The sequence below is a fragment of the Helianthus annuus genome, chromosome 10 (assembly GCF_002127325.2).
Source record: "Helianthus annuus cultivar XRQ/B chromosome 10, HanXRQr2.0-SUNRISE, whole genome shotgun sequence".
Lineage (NCBI taxonomy): Eukaryota > Viridiplantae > Streptophyta > Magnoliopsida > Asterales > Asteraceae > Helianthus > Helianthus annuus.
This window is the reverse complement of record NC_035442.2, coordinates 151,372,987-151,378,937: the sequence shown is the minus strand read 5'-3', so window position 1 is coordinate 151,378,937 and position 5,951 is coordinate 151,372,987. Positions and strand designations below refer to the sequence as shown.

The following is a 5,951-nucleotide window of genomic DNA, read 5'->3' as shown; positions in this document are numbered from 1 at the left end:
ACGCGTACGGTTCAATTGCGAAAAGTATGAGAAAACTAATTGTGCGGTACAAAACGAATACACATGAGTCGTTTTCGGGTGTTTAAGTCCCGTTTAGTGAAACATGTTTTTTTATCAAATGAACGTTGTTTTTTTGAAGCAAATTAACTTAAATAGAAGGTCCCAGTGACGTAGATGTATGAAATATAACAAATTAAAAATAGAAAAAGCAGAGTGCATATGTGCAGAAATATAGATGAAGAGTTGCACCATGATTTGTCACTTTCTTACCATCCTTCTTAATCAAAAATACAAATCATTCTTCTTCATCAAAAATACAAATCACATCGAAACTTCTCTTTATCTTTTTTTTTTTTTTTGAATGGCAATATGAGACTTTTATTAACACCAGAAAACAGCTTCCAAAATCCAAAGCAAGGTGCTATGGGATGCAGTACAGCCAGCAAGTAGTGCAATAGAAAATCAAACAAAACTATTACATCAATAATTAAACTGATATCGTTTTTTTCTTTTTATGAATGACACATCATGTTTGATCTTAATTCTCATACCCGGTATAAAAATCCAACATTTTGACTCGTTACTCGACCAACCTATTTGGCTCTTATCAGTCTATTAGACTGCCATGGCTGCAACTGAGGTTGCAAGTGGAAAACATCACAGTTGCCGTTCTCCGATTCTACCTCGCCAAGAAACGATGTTGACTAAACTCATCACAGCCTCTTAACACCTGGATGTATATCGACTCAAAAGTCCAAACACCCATGCATATGTATCCATATAAAATGCCAACATTGGCAAAATGTGTTTGGGGTAACTTTCACCTGTAAAAAAAATCGTCATTTTAACCCGTCACTGAACCGACCCTTTGGCTTAGATTTATCTGTTAGACCGCAAAGGCTGCAAGTGGAGAAACTCGCACTTCCCGCCACGCCATAGCCTCATGACGACAGACCAAACATGCATAAGTCAACAGTACCATATATTAAATATTTTTTCATATGATGTGAATTTGACATATATTTATGGGCATAAATTCCCTTTGTCCACAAAAATGCAAAATTTTCTTGGTCTGTTTTCTCATACACAAATTATCAAAGGCACACAAAATTCACTGTTCTTATTACTCTATTAAACAAAATCTCATTTGCAGCAACCAAACCCCCTAAAATCATTCAAAATTGATTACTAATAATGATGTTATTTAACATACAATCAAAATACTTGCCTTGTGGATGCCTCTTCACTGTGCCGACGCCGGATAACCGACATAACCCCACCACCATGTACGGCGGACCCGTCTGTCATGTCGACGCTGGAGAGCCATGTGCGGCGCGTCCACCGTGTCGAAGTCGGGGACTTCTCCGTCTCTGTCTCCCATCTCTTCCCCCCCCCCCCTTTCTCTCTCTCTCTCTCTCTCTCTCTCTCCAGACTCTCTTTCATATGGGTTAGGAAGTTAGTAAGCCAGGTGTCTTTTTTTACTATAAATTAGTAAGCCAAGTATTCGATACATACATCAGAGCTACGGGAAGAGGGAACGATATCTTATAGCTTTTTCCATTGAAGTTGTCAACTGTAGAAAAGCAATTCAGAAACAATCCAACTCTAGAAAAGCAATGATATGCAATTGACCAACTGCTATATGTTTCCAAAAACTAATTAAAAAACTATGTGCAACTGAGACCTTACTATTATATCCTACCTATCTTGCTTTACCTTTTTTTTCTTTCTATTTGATTCAAAATATGTAATTAGAAGATAAAAGTATGGAACAAACCTGGGAACTTGAGCAAGCCAAGTCTGTGTCTTCCTCAATGTAAATGAAACTGACATAGTTGTATTGAAGAAAACAAAAGGAGACATCATAAGAACACCACCATTTGTAGCAAAATAGTCTACAAGGTATAGGACAAAATCGTTAGTGACTTCAACCATACACTTTGGAGATTAGTTGAAATTGCATCAGAAAGGAATTTCTAATCCATATAGCCCCCCAAATATTCAACACTACTCCCATTTTATCAAACGGTATATTTGATCTTGGTTATGTGATTCTCAAAATATATTTACATTTTACGCAAGTAAGTTCCTTTCTGAGTGGGATATTAGACCAAAGGGTATGGGGGTCGTCCCCTACCCGTCCCGGCTCGTCGCGAATGTCCCACACCGCCCCTTCCTTGGCGTCTCGTCTCCGGCGTCGTCTGCAAGACGGAGGCGACGGGCTTGTTGATTGGCTGCTTGTTCATTGGTAGTCCCCTCTCTCTCTCTCTCTCTCTATCTCCTTTATTAATATATTGATTTTTTTTAGTAAAGGTGGGTAGTCTTCCACACCCTTGGGTAGTCCCCAAGAGGATGCTCCTCCTCCCGTGATGACGTGGCGCCTACGTGGCGGGTAGTCTCCAAGAGACTATCCATTCCATACCCCATGGTCTTATTGGGCATCTTTAGTTCTTTGCTTATGTTAATTTCCTTGCCATTCCTTAGGTGGCCTCCATTCATGTATAGGATGTTTATCGAGATGATTCCAAAAGAGACACCATTTATAACGTAAAAATACTTTGGTTAAGCATAGCCAGAGTTGAAAAAAATAAATGGCAAAAGTAGCAAACCTCCAAAATTTGTTGACTGTTCTTGCTGCTCATGTGCATATGTAAGGTTGTAAATTAAGTTGTCTAATAATTAAAAAGGTAGCCTGCATCATGTCTCAAATAAACGACAATGATTATACCTAATTCATGTAACATAACACATCGACCCATACCAAAAACTATACACTTATGCCTTGACCTCGAGAATTCAGCAAACTGTTCATGAAGATAGTGTTATATCCTACAAGCCTATTGATGAAAAGTTGTTGCCACCTGGAGATTGTAGGATAAGCAAACAACAATTATAAATGCGCAGTGTAAAATACCTGAAACTTTTAATATCTTCGAAGAGTAATATCAGTATAACCAACCAGATTTTCTAATTAACGACTTTATCTAAGATGGAAGCAAAAACTTGAAAAGGGGGGATGGTAGGTACCTTAATTGCTAGAAACTACCATCGTCGACGCCCCCATGCTGTGATAATATTCGTTCATCAGCAGAACCATGATCGGAATTGCCGGTAGTCGGTTCATTTACCCTTACCCGTATAAGTTAAGCTTTCAAAATTGTAAGACAACAAAGTTAATAAACATGAACTAAACATTTGTGTACAAAACTCATATCACCAAATCCAAATCCAACAGTTACATTACGAATCAATCACACAATTTCAAACTCTAGAAATCGGAAAACATAAACATTAACCTCAGTAGCACCTAAATTCTCTATAAGAGTCTTGTTCCATGTAAATCAAAGAAAATACACACATAGATAAGTGAAAACAAAAACGTGATTTGAATTGTAAATCATGTCAAACTGAAAACCGAAAGGATGAGGAGAGTAACCTCGAAGATCTAATTCACGGTTGATGGAACCCTCAACGCCACCATCGTGTCACCGTCGCCAACGACTCTCCTCCCGCTCTCCTCTCCCTCTCTCTACCGTATGTTGCTTCTCTCTGTTGCTCTTTGTCTATCCCGCATGTACCGCCGCTGGAACCCTAGAACCCCCGGCCATCAAGTTCCCATTCAGCGATGATCGACAACATTACCGTATGCTGCTTCTCTCTCTATACCATCTCCAGAATCGACCATTAGAGTGATCGGTACCGCCGCCGGAACCCTAGAGCCCTCGGCCGTCAAGTTCTCATTCAGCGATGATCGACAACATTACCGTCGGCCGGAGACGATAGCCAGTTCCTCCATCACTGCCGCGCCTCTCTCTATCTTACTCTGCCTCCGTCGCGCGCTCTCTCTCTCCCTCCCTCCGTCGCGCACTCTCTCTCTATCTGTTTCTACCGCCAGAATGGGAATGGGAAGCGGTGGTTTTTTATGTGATAAAGAAAACCCTTAAATACCCCCTTAAAGTTTACTGTTTATTCAATTAGAATTTTAATATATAGGAGAATCTCTATTTTGAATTTATGGATGAACATAGAGAATTTGAAAATTGTTGTTGCATGAGTGTTATATTGATGGAATAGGAACAATATTGTGTCTAGGAGTGAACCCTAGACAATTATGTGTTGAAATCATGCCTATGTCTTGTGAATTTATAATCGCCATTGAAGGTGATAAGTGGGTTTTGTAGGAGCATGCTAAACACTAGAATTTGATTGTTGTTCTAGTGTAATTTGAGTTCTAGGAAGTAAATTCAGATGTTGATAATGTGAAAATTGATATGAACATGCTTAGTTGATGTTAATATTGGCTAAATAACAAGCCATGAACTTGATTATAAATTGTGTAAAATTCTGCCCTTAAAGTGTTTGTAAAAATGCCTAAGAGAAGGCTAAATGTTGAAATATGAACAAAAACGCATGCTTGTACTAGTTGGTAAACTATGCGTTATATGTAAACCAAAGAGTTCTAAATGTGTAGTGATTGAACTCTATAGGAAAGGAAACCGGAGCGTCGAGCGGACAAGCCGGTGGTGACGCACGTTTGAAGGGTGTGCTTTGAAGGTATGTAACATGTTCCGTTACATCATGTAAATTTGATATTTTAGATAAATGAAATTGTGTTTTAGTATAAGGAATTGTATTAGTTGAAGTGATGGTGATCATTACTTAACTGAACGAAATAAATTAGCTTGGAAAACGTTTGTTAGTCATTAGAAATGGAGGATTCCATAAATGAGCCAAACGGGTCAAATAAATGGGTGTTAGGTAGTAAAGATTTGATTTTGGTTAGTATTTGGCAACGACGGATCACAAGAGCATGAAACCATAGACTTGGTAATGAAATGCTGATGATCGTAAGCCCCGGATGTTGGGTAAATGCGCCTGGAAGTTATTTTAGCATTGATAGTAGAATTGGTATTAACTATGTGGGTCGATTAATCAAAAATTGTGATTTTAGACATTCGGTCCGTAGACTCGAATTTTGTTAAAATAAATGTAATAAACGCGTCGGTAATTAAATTACGGACGCATAGGAAAAAGAATCGCCTAAAACGGACCTACGGATCAAAAGTTATGAGCATTTGAAGTTCGTATTGCGAAATTCGGAGCTAGGCAGCAAATGCAGGTGTCAAACCTGCACCTGCTGGAAAACTGAGTCCCCCGCGCCTCGCGACAGGATCCAATGGATCTGGCGCAACACGCGACGAAATGGGGAGGGCCTGGCGCGACACGCGACAGACTAAATTCCGGATTTTTATTTTATTTTCGATTGTTTGATTCTTGAACTTGTTTTTATGCATTATAATAAAGTCAAAACTATCATTTAAGTGGTTTTGACAGTAGGTGAAGTGGAACCTAATCCGGATGGCGATCAAGCACGTTTTGAAGAACCGAACACAATATTTTTGGAGCTTCCACGTTTAATTAACCTTGTTGTAGACAATGCTTATGATGTAAACAATTATCTAATCGTTTTTGGGATGCTTAAACTAGTTTGTAGTTAACTAGTAATGATCACTATGCACACTTCTATTTTGTACTTTTAATGAAGTGAAGCACTTTGTTTTAAAAGTATGCACATTTTACTAAATTCGAAAATAATTAGAAGGGTGTTACACTATGATAAGTCTTAAATGCCAAAACATGTTTAAAAATGTTGTAACATCAGTTTGTATGTCAAAAATATGATTACATATGCTTAAAATTGATTTATGCGCAAAAGGGTATTTTGGTCATTTTTAAAGAATATAAGAACGACTTATCATAACACTAACCAAACGACGTGAAGATACGGTATAACCTCAGTAGGTTATTCCCTATACAACTATGGACACAATAAATGTTAGGTCGGATCCTAAGATCGACCAAACGGGTCGGATTCGAAAGTCAAAGCGGTGGTCAAGACCGCTCGACTTTGGACCCTAAATAAGCACTCAAAACTAGAAGTGATGAGTTAG

General features: G+C 38.5%; 1 long non-coding RNA gene across 1 annotated transcript; it reads right to left on the bottom strand.

Annotated features, from left to right (window-relative positions):
* Positions 1-434: 434 nt before the first annotated feature.
* LOC118483156 lies at positions 435-2,426 on the bottom strand. Its single transcript, XR_004869706.1, has 3 exons — positions 2,071-2,426; positions 1,778-1,895; positions 435-1,573 (listed from the first exon to the last, which is right to left on the bottom strand). It is a non-coding gene; the product is annotated as an uncharacterized LOC118483156 (long non-coding RNA).
* Between the last annotated feature and the right edge of the window lie 3,525 nt (positions 2,427-5,951).